At 43.8% G+C, this 11236-nt stretch overlaps 1 long non-coding RNA gene across 1 annotated transcript; it reads left to right on the top strand.

The window, feature by feature from the left end:
• The first annotated feature begins 282 nt into the window (after positions 1-282).
• Positions 283-6243, top strand: LOC109493230. Its single transcript, XR_002147342.3, has 2 exons — positions 283-470; positions 5296-6243. It is a non-coding gene; the product is annotated as an uncharacterized LOC109493230 (long non-coding RNA).
• The last annotated feature ends 4993 nt before the right edge of the window (positions 6244-11236 follow it).

Below are 11236 nucleotides of genomic sequence, written 5' to 3'. Positions count from 1 at the left end.
TCAGGTCATGATCTCTCGGTCCTTGAGTTCGAGCCCCGCGTCGGGCTCTGTGCTGACAGCTCAGAGCCTGGAGCCTGTTTCGGATTCTGTGTCTCCCTCTCTCTCTCTGACCCTCCCCCATTCATGCTCTGTCTCTCTGTCTCAAAAATAAACGTTAAAAAAATTTTTTTAATAAAATAAAATAAAATAAAATAAAATAAAATAAAATAAAATAAAATAAAATGGCTAACACAATGGGGTCATGCATTACTTAATCATGCAATCATGGCTTTTCATTTTCTCCCTTGTCAGACAACTGAGGAAAGTGGAAGTTCAGAAATTTCAGGGACTTGCTGAAGGCTGACAACCAGCTGAGAAGAAAGCCACTTGGTCTGTGCTAAGTGGTCTGCGGAGTCCAAAGCAGGTCTGGGCAGAGAGGCAGTTCTGTCAGCCAGAGCGGAAGGAGCCAAGCACTCCTGCAAATGTCCACGGTAAGTGTTTGTTTTCACCCAGAAACCAAGAAGTGCCCCAGAAATCCAGGTTAAAACCCCAGCCCTGGAGAAGTACGGAGGCTCCTGGCATACAGCAGAGGTGCTCAATATTTACTGATTACTCAGAGCACTGTTCACATATTAAAGGAGGTGGGGAAAGCAATTTTTAAAAAGGAAGAAAAGAAAAACAAATGTTATATTTATTGACACACATCCGCTATATACTTGCCTTTCTGGATTGTAGTGTGTGTGTGTGTGTGTGTGTGTGTGTGTGTGTGTGTGTGTGTGTGTCTGTGTGTGTGTGTGTGTGTGTGTCTAGGCAGGGAGTTTCCGTAGGTGCTGTCCTTGGGTAGCCTCAAATGAATGAGTCTGAGAAACCGCAGGTTGTTTTTGTTTGTTGAGTGAGGGGAGGAAATTCACTGATGTGGTTATTCGGTGGAGTGGCTTCATTCCAATTTACTCATTGTGCTTCTGCTAGAGAAAGAGTTTCACCAGGCAGGCCTAAGGCAAAAAAAAAAAAAAAAAAAAAAACAACCCTCTGTCCTGTGGCCGTGATTCAGAAACTGTTGTTGAGGCCATGCTTGATTTGGGATTGTGACATCAGAGGATCCAGGCACAGGCTGTTGGCCATGGAAGCTGGGCTGAGACATTGTTCTGGAAGTTGACTGAGATCTTGGTCTCCAGCATGCCACTTGTTAGGTTTTTTATACTGAGATTTTTGCTTTTCTGCTATGAGAATTTCAAAGCATTTTATTTTATTTTTAAAGATTTTATTTTGAAGTAATCTCTACACCCAACATGGAGCTCGAACTTAAAACCCCGAGATCAAGAGTCAAGTCACCTGCTTTACCAACTTGGCCAGCCAGGTGTCTCAAAGCATTTTAAGATACTCTTTAGGTTCACGCTGTCATCTTCTACATAAAATATCTTTAGGAAAAAATTAGACAGAAAATTAATTTTAAAAATGAGCAAGTCTTGGGGCTCATGGGTGGCTCAGTCAGTTAAGCATCTGACTTCAGCTCAGGTCATGATCTCACGGTTTGTGAGTTCGAGCCCCGCATCGGGCTCTCTGCTGACAGCTCGGAGCCTGGAGCCTGCTTCAGATTCTGTGTCTCCCTCTCTCTGCCCCTCCCCTGCTCATACTTTGTCGCTCTCTGTCGCAAACATAAATAAAAACATTTTTAAAAAATGTTTTTAAATAAAAAAAAGCAAGTCTATTTCCTCTAAAAATTGAAAGTAGGCTTACTATATGACCCAGCAATCCTACTTTTGAGTCTATATCCAAAAGAACTGAAAGCAGGATCTTGAAGAGATATTTGCACATCATTTTCACAGCAGCATTATTCACAGTAGCCAAGAGGTGGAAACAACCCCAAATGTGCACTCATGAATGAATGGATAAGCAAAATGTGGTGTATCCCTACCTGCAATATTATTCAGCCTTTAAAAAGGAGAAAGCCTTTGGTGCCTGAGTGGCTTAGTCGGTTGAGCATCTAAGTTCAGCTCAGGTCATGATCTCATGGTTTATGAGTTCAAGCCCTGCGTAGGGCTCTGTGCTGACAGCTCAGAGCCTGGAGCCTGCTTCACATTCTGTGTCTCCCTCTCTCTCTGCCCCTCCCCTGATCAAGCTCTGTCTCTCTTTCTCAAAAATAAACAAACATTTAAAAAAATTTTTTTAAGTTAAAAAAAAGAAGGAAACCCTGTCACAAGCTATAACATGGATGATCTCAAGGACATCATGCCAAATGAAATAAGTCAGTCTCGGAAGGACAACTACTGTATGATGCCATTTACATGAAATATCTAAAGTAGTCAAATTCCTAGAGACAGGAAGTAGAATGGTGCTGCCAGGGCTAGGGGAGGGGGCAGGGGAGAGAATGAGGAAAGTTCTAGAGATGGATAATGGTAATGGTTACCCAGCAGTGCAAATGTATTTAATGCCACATAGCTGTGCTTAAAAACGGTTAAGATGGCAAATTTTATGTGATGTGTGTTTTACCACAATTAAGCATAAAAACATAAGATAAAATAAGAACCAAGCAAATTCTGGATATACACACAATGGAATATTACTCAGCCCATAAAAAGGAGTGAAGCACCCATACTTTGCTACAATGTAGATGAACCTTGAAAACATTATACTCAGGGCATTGGGTGTGTGTCAGTCGGTTAAGCATCCAACTCTCGATTTCAGCTCAGGTCATGATCTCGTGGTTTGTGAGATCAAGCCCTGCGTCAGGCTCTGTGCCGACAGCACGGACCTTGCTTAGGATTCTCTCTCTCCTTCTCTCTGCATCTCTCAAAATAAATAAAAAAACATTATTTAAAAAAAAATCTTTGAAAACATTATGCTAAGTGAAAGAAGCCACACACCAAACAAAGGCCATATATTTTATGACTCCATTTATACGAAACACCCAGAATAGGTAGACACAGAATGCAGACTGGTGGTCACCAGGAGTGCAAGGAGGAACGACTGAGGAGCAACTATTTAATGGGCATGGGGCTTTATTTTGAGAGGACGAAAAATGTTCTGGAACTAGACAGAGGTGGTAGTTGCACACTGAGTGCCACCACTTTGTTGACTCTAAAATGGTAAATTTTAGGTTATGTGAAGCTCACTTCAATTAAAAAAAGAAAGAGCAAGTTCTAGAAGTCACCTGCAAACATGGTAAGCTCAGAGGATGTTAGCAGGATCCGTTCATAAACAACACACGCTTTTAAAGACTGGGAGGCAGAAACAGACAGATTATCAGGTGTAGACACTAGTGTTGTTTTTGCTAGCATTCATTTCTCTTTCAAGCACTACAAACAGCCCACTCCTCTGTCACTCTCATTGCTTACGGTTTAGGTGGCAGGCACGGGGATGGTCATGTAACCAGAGACATGGTTGATTGTCAATCAAAGCATTGCATCCCTCTCCTCTAGCCATTGGTTCTGGGATGCACAGGTGACCAAGCCAGGCCCATGAGACTCTATTTGGGAACCTTGGGTAGGACCACTGGGAAGAAGGAATCTCTCTTCCAGCCAGTGCTGCTGAGGAGAGAGGATGTCAGCCTGGGGCTGCAGGGGATCATCTTGTCCCCAAGACAAAAGAGGCTGCTTGAGAATGAGCCAACACAGAGGAAGGTAGCTCCTAGAGAGAGAGAGAGAGAGACATCATGACATGATGACATTGACACTGTTTGACCTCTGGATGGCACGAAGCCTGAAGCAAGAACTACCCTTGGACTTTGCAGATACATGAGCCAGCAAATTCCATGTTGGTTCTGTGCCTGTTTAAATTGGATGTTGTTCATTTGCAACAGAAAGAGTCCTTAGTTAATGCAGATAATCTCCTTATTAAAAAGGAGCTAGAAATAGAAACCAGTTCTCCCAAATCATGCTAAAACTCAGGGAAGCCTCATTCATTCAGGTTTTAGTGCTATCAAATTAGTGATTATTCAAACTGGGATCTCGACCATCTTCATGAAAAACAGCTTGCTTTGTGTCTTTGTGCCTGCCATGCCCACAGATCCTAGGAAGCCCCAGGAGTCCAACCCAACCCACCTGACCACCGGTCCACAAACTTGTCAAACAAATCACCTATGGAACAGACTTGCTCCACAGGATGACCTGGACCAATCAGATTTGACCTCTTGAATCTGCACTGGTATATAAGGAGAAACAGGCAGGTGTAAATGGCAGAGCTAATGCAGAAAGAAGCTGTACAGAGGGTGTAAAGGGGCCATTGAGAGTCTTGCACAGGCTGAAAATCAGAGGCAGCAGGGAGTTTGGGTAAAAACATACAGAGAATAGAGGAGAAATGGCTCATCACCAGTGCAAAAACAATGGATTCACAGAGAGAAAGAGGCACCTGGAGAGACAGAGACCTCTGAGCTCCAAAACTGACCTACTCCACAACAGGGCTCCAGGTGGGTGCCGGACCACCAGCATCCCTTCAGCAAACACTTTGTCCTTGATGTGACCTCAGCACATCTCTATCCCAAGACACCCAAAGAATCTGGCCAACTTATTTTTTTTTAATTTTTTTTTTCAACGTTTATTTTTGGGACAGAGAGAGACAGAGCATGAACGGGGGAGGGGCAGAGAGAGAGGGAGACACAGAATCAGAAACAGGCTCCAGGCTCTGAGCCATCAGCCCAGAGCCCGACGTGGGGCTCGAACTCACGGACCGTGAGATTGTGACCTGGCTGAAGTCGGACGCTTAACCGACTGCGCCACCCAGGTGCCCCCTGGCCGACTTATTTTTATGTTAATCAGGAAAACATAAACTGAAAAGTCTTTTCAAGTCTCAAGACTCAAGCGACTAAAACTGGAATCAAGTGCAAACTGGAATCTTTAGGGGCGCTTGGGTGGCTCAGTCGGTTAAGCGTCAGACGCGGCTCAGGTCATGACCTCATAGTTGGTGAATTCGAGCCCCACATCGGGCTCTCTGCTGTCAGCACAGAGCCCACTTCAGATCCTCTGTCCCCCTCGCCAATAGGTGCTTGGCTTCGGAAGTGTCTGGATCCAGGGGCTTAAGTGATGCCATAAGTACCTGTCTCCCTCCTATTTCTCAGCTTTGTTTGCCTCTGGGCTTGTTTCAATCTCAAGTAGACTCTCCCTTTATGTTGCCAGAAAGCCATTGTGATGGCAGCTTCTAAGAAGGCCCTGGAGATTCCCACCTCCTGGCATTCATGGCCTTGTATAGTCCCTTCCCCCTCAGTAACCCAAGCTTAACCAATAGCATACAGCAATGTTAATGGAATGGCACTTCTGTGATCAGGTTACATGAGATTGTGACTTACGGCTTGCTAGCACACTTTCTATATTGCCTTCTCAGCTTGCAGGCTTTCATGAAATAAACTGCCACGTGGAAAGGCATATGGCAAGGAACTGAAGGCAGCCTCTGGCCAACGGCCAGCGAGGAGCTGAGGTCCTCTGTCCAACAGCCCACGAGGAACTGACTCCTACCAACAACCACCAAGAGAGATTGGATGCCAATGATTCTCCTGTCAAGGCTTCTGATGAATAGGGTGTCCAGCTCCTGGTTAAAAACCTACGTGTGATTTCTCAGGCCTGCCCAGAGGCAGTGACAAAGGCTTCACCTGGCAGGTCTCACGGGGGAAAGCTGCCCTCCCCACACCAGCCCTGGTGCACAGCAGGCACACGGCAGTCTCTGAAGGGAGACGCATCAAGGACCACACCCCTCTGACCAGTCATGCTCTTGCACATGTCTGCAGTCATTCCTAGGCCTGGTGCCTTCATTCCTAGGTCTCTTCATCTGAGTTCTTGGGCAGAGGTCCTTTTCAGATACCTGTGCCAAGACCTCCTTCTGGAGGGAGGACAGGACCTTGCAGACACTTCCTCCGCCGTGAGTCAGTACCAGTAATTTTCCACCTCCAGCCCTGCTCTCTCACCCTCTGCACTCCCACCTCCCAATCTCTAAGATCCATAAAACAGCTGGAGCCTTTCATTCAGGTTCTTTCAACAGCAAGATGACCCCCACGTCTGTGCTGATCCCCCTGTGGCATTCCATGGGGGAAAATGCAACAGGGAGACAAGGTACTTTCGCCAGGTTCAGCCTCTTGCTTACACCATCACGCCAAGAGTAGCGGCTTGATGCTTTCGTTTTTGGCCCGACACTTCAGCGCTTGACTGAGCTCCTGAAAACGAGACCCAGCCTTGTCTGACACCTTGAGACGCCCTGATTCACAGTTCCCAGCTCAGTCACACCCAAGCCCCTAATCCACAGAAATTGTGAGATAATAAATGTACGTTGTTTTATTCATTTTTCTTTTTTAAATGTGTATTTATTTGGGGAGGGAAGGGGCAGAGAGAGAGGGAGACGCAGAATCCGAAACAGGTTCCAGGCTCCGAGCTGTCAGCACAGAGCCTGATGCGGGGCTCGAACTCATGAACCATGAGATCATGACCTGAGCTAAAGCCGGACGGCTAACCGACTGAGCCACCCAGGCGCCCCTATGTATACTGTTTTATGCCACAAAGTTAGTGGCCATTTGTTCTGCAGGAATGGATAACCAGTAATAGCCACCAGCAGCTTCAGGCTCACACTGACTCGGGTTAGCAACCCCAGCAGAAAGGAGGCTTCCACTGCTCAGCACCTCTAGCAACATCCAGGGGCTGCTTCTCACCAATCCAGACAAGGTTGTGCACCCAGCCCTCATCAACTCAACTCCCACCATGCCTGGGTTCTCACCCATCCCCATAGCTCGATCCCAATCGTGCTTTCTTAGGGTTGGGGCTGCTCTCCAAAGGAAAACAATTGTGCTGATACCAGCAAGAAGAGAAATAGAGACAAGAAAAGCAAAAGCAAGAGACGTCCTCTATGAGGAGCAAATGAGTATTGTTCACACCTGCACAGAGATTCTGGTCACCAGGTCAACAGAGCCACAGGAGGCCCTGTGTTGGCAAGTGCCTTGCATGAATACACATCTAATACTAATTACATATAATTTTGGTCACTTTAGTCGACTCCATCCCTACTTACTGACATTTTATGAGCTTACTAGAACTTTCTGCCTGCTCCAGAAATGAATACATTTATTATCACACACGAGCCTGGAATTTATTTTGACTTCCTCAACCCATTTGAATTAGTTTTTGCTGTCTAGAGGTCCAAGGAAAGTGAACAGAGAGAATAGATAACAAAAGGGTCCTAAACCACTTCCCTGTGGTTGAGTCAAAGTCCCAGAAGGGCAAATGTCACATGCATAGAAATGTATCTGTGTATCTATCTTTCATCGTCATCTGTTTTACGATTAGATGAATCCAGTCAGGGACACTAGCTGCTTTGAACACTAGGGTGTTGATGACTTGGGAGTTTATTTGCACTTTTTGTGGTGGGAGGGGTTGAGTGTGAGAAATGGAAGACATTTCAGTGAAATATAGCATCTTACTTGCCTTTGTAGTGACTCGAGATATAAATTCACGGTCGAGGGGGGCGCCTGGGTGGCTCAGTCAGTTAAGCATCCAACTTTGTCTCGGATCAGGATCTCAAGGTTCATGAGTTCAAGCCCCATGTCAGGCTCTGTGCTGACAGCTCAGAGCCTGGTGCCTGCTTCTGGTTTTGTCTCTCCCTCTCTCTGCTCCTCCCCCACTCACACGTGCATTCTCTTGCTCTCTCACAAATAAATAAACATTTAAAAAATTAAGTAAAAGCACAGTCACGGAATCTCATGGGCATCTGAGAACAGTGCACCGTATCTTACATAGAAGTTAGGATCCAATGTCAGTGCGTAAGGCCAATAGCAGGTGGAGCTCCCCTAACCTGTTTAAATTGTAGTCAATGTACATTTGAAAAGCACATTTCTGTTTAAGTAAACTTAAATTTCTCTCTCTTTTCTAAGTGAATATAGTGGAATTCACCTAAGTTATATATGTAGATGATGTATCTCCATTGCACAGTAAACAGTACCCAAAATAGGGGCACCTGGCTGGCTCAGTCGGCAGAGTGTGTGACTTTTGATCTCGGGGGTTGTGAGTTTGAGCCCCATGATGGGTGTGGAGATTACTTAAAAATAATAACAAATCTTTAAAAACTATCGAAAATAGACTGCAGATGGGATAGGGTTAGCATATGGAACATTTCTCAGGCAAAGAAAGGTCTCTCTAGTTTCAAAACTCAGAGGGGCACCTGGGTGGCTCTCTTAATTTCAGCTTAGGTCACGATCTCACGGTTCGTGGGTTTGAGCCCCACATCGGGCTCTGCACTCACAGCGTGGAGCCTGTTTCAGATCCTCTCTCTCCCTCTCTTCACCTCTCCTCTGCATACTGTCTCTCAAAAATAAATAAAAAACATTAAAAAATAAAAATAAAACTCAGATATCTCAGATATTAAAAATCCAATTTAGAATCATATCAGTCACATGGGCATACTGAACTAATGCAGGCCTTCTCCTGCTTCAAACACATAGAAATAGTAAAAAATTAATTAATTAATCAATTAACAGAAAATAATTAAATTAGCTGTGGTAAAAAACATATAACACCATCTTAACTGTTTCAACTGTACAGTTCAGGAGTGTTAAGTATATTCACATTGTGGGTGCCTGGCTGGCTCAGTCAAAGGAGCGTGCAGCCCGTGATCTTGGGGTCGTGAGTTCAAGACCCATGTTGGGTGTAGAGATTACTAAAAACACAAATAAATAAAGACTTTCAAAAATGTATATTCCCATCGTCCAACCAATCTCTGGAACTTTTTCATTCTTGCAGAACTAAAACTCTATACCCATTAAACACTAACTCCTGTCTCGCTCTCCCTGCAGCTCCTGGTGACCACCACCATTCTACATTCTGTTCCTGTGAGTTTGACTACTTTATTTTATTTTATTAAAAAAAAATTTTTTTTAACATTTATCTATTATTGAGAGACAGAGCATGAGCATGGGAGGGGCAGAGAGAGGAGGAGACACAGAATCAGAAGCAGACTCCAGGCTTGGAGCTGTCAGCACAGAGCTTGACAGGGGGCTCGAACTCACAAACCACGAGATCATGACCTGAGCCAAAGTCAGATGTTTAACTGACTGAGCCACGCAGGCGCCCCGAGTTTGACTACTTTAGATACCTCTTGGAAGTGGAAGCATACAGTATTCGTCTTTTTATGACTAGCATATTTTACTTAGCATAATGTCCTCAAGGCTCACTCATGTGGTAGCATGTGACAGAATTTCCTTCCTTTCTAAGGCTAAATACTAGTCCACTGTATGTATATACTGCATTGTCAGTGGACATTTGGGGGGGTTTCCCACCTCTTGGCTACTGTGAATAACCCTTCTATGGACATGGGTGTGCAAATATCTTCTCGAGACCATGCTTTCAATTATTGTGGATATATACCCAGAAGTAGGGTTACTGGTTCACATGGTAGTTCTATTATTTTTTTTGTAAGTAGGCTCCATGCCCAACATGGGGCTTGAACACATGACCCTGGGATCAAGGGTCTGATGCTCTACCAGCTGAGCCAGCCAGGATCCCCAATAGTTCTATTATTTTTAATTGCTGGATGAACTGCCAAATTGTTTTTCATAGCAATGGCATCCTTATACAGTTCCAGCAACACTGTATGGGGGTTTCAATTTCTCCACATCATCACCACTACCTGGCTATTTTTGGTGGGGGGGGCGGGGTTTGGAATAGCCATCCTAATGGGCGAGGTGATACCGCATTGTGATTTTGATTTGCATTTCCCTGATGATTTGTGATGGTAAGCTTCTTTTAGTGTGCATGACAATGTGAATATGCCTAACTACTACTGAACCATGCACTTAAAAAACAGTTAAAATGGTAAATTTTATATGTTTTTTACTACAATTAAAAAATATTTTAGGGGCGCCTGGGTGGCCCAGGCAGTTGAGTGTGTGACTTTGGCTCAGGTCATGATCTCACAGCTCATGGGTTCGAGCCCCACATCAGGCTCTGTGCTGACAGCTCAGAGCCTGGAGCCTGCTTCAGATTCTGTGTCTCCCTCTCTCTGTCCCTCCCCCACTCACACTCTGTCTCTCTCTCTCTCTCTCAAAAATAAATAGACATTAAAAAATTTTTTTAATATTTTTACATGAACAACAAAAAAAGGAATGAGGTACTGATACATGCTACAAGGTGGATGAATCTTGAAAATGTTAAGGGAAAGAAGCCAGATGCAAAAGGCCAATGTTGTATGATTCCACGTATATGACACGTCCAGAAGAGGCAGATCCATAGAGACAGGAAATGGTTGCCAGGGGTTGGGGTGTATGAGGAGGGAAATTGGGAGGTGACTATCAATGGGGTATGGGGCTCTTCTTGAGGGGATAAAAATAATCTGGAATTGGCTAGTGGTGATGAGTGCACAATATACCAAAACCCACTGTGAATATACCAAACCCACTGAACTGTACAGTTTATGCAAAAGCGTTTTTTTAAGCAAGTAACTTAAAAATATGTAGTGTTAAAAATACATAGCTTTTTAAAAGTTGTATCTTTATATGCCGTCTATAATGCATACGTATGTAAATGCATAGCTGAAAGGATAAACAACAAATGGTTTACTGCGGTTTTCTTTAGGGAGGAATACAGAATTTAAGAAGACTTGTTACAGGGACTTTCACTTCCCACAAATGGACTCAATTGTTTTAAATTATATTTTCACAAATATTCCTTTCAAAACAACGAACTTAACTTCTTCTAACTTGATTAGCAGAAAGGGTTTTAAAAGGTAGGAGACTAGGGGCACCTGGTGGCTCAGTTGGTTAAGCATCTCACTCTTGCTCAGGTCACGATCTCATGGTTGTGAGACCGAGCCTGGTATCAGGCTCCTCACAGAACATGGAGACTGCTTGGCATCCTCTCTCTCTCTCTTTCTTTCTCTCTGCCCCTTCTTCATTCACACACACTCTCTCTCTGAAAATAAATAACAATAAAAGCTAGGAGACTAAAGTAAGCCAGATAATTAGCATGGCTAATTGATTATTTGATATATCAAGTGTAGAGAAATTATAATTTTTATAATTATAATCATAAAAGACTATACATTATAACGAGCTATAATTTATATAATATAATTAGTACATTAAATTGTATTAATATATTTTCATATGATTATAATACAATAAATCATAAAATAAAATAACATGGGTACATATTCTGCATTCCCAGATGGCATGATGGTATTTATCCGGTTTTCTTCTTTGCCAGCTTCCATGCTAAGAGGTAAGGGCAACAGTTATTCCCATTTAAAAATGGAGGAACCTGAGGCTCAGAGAGATCTTGTAGCTTAGAAGCAG

Source organism: Felis catus, chromosome D3 (genome assembly GCF_018350175.1).
Source record: "Felis catus isolate Fca126 chromosome D3, F.catus_Fca126_mat1.0, whole genome shotgun sequence".
Lineage (NCBI taxonomy): Eukaryota > Metazoa > Chordata > Mammalia > Carnivora > Felidae > Felis > Felis catus.
The sequence above is the reverse complement of the archived record's forward strand: the minus strand, read 5'-3'. Positions and strand labels throughout refer to the sequence as shown.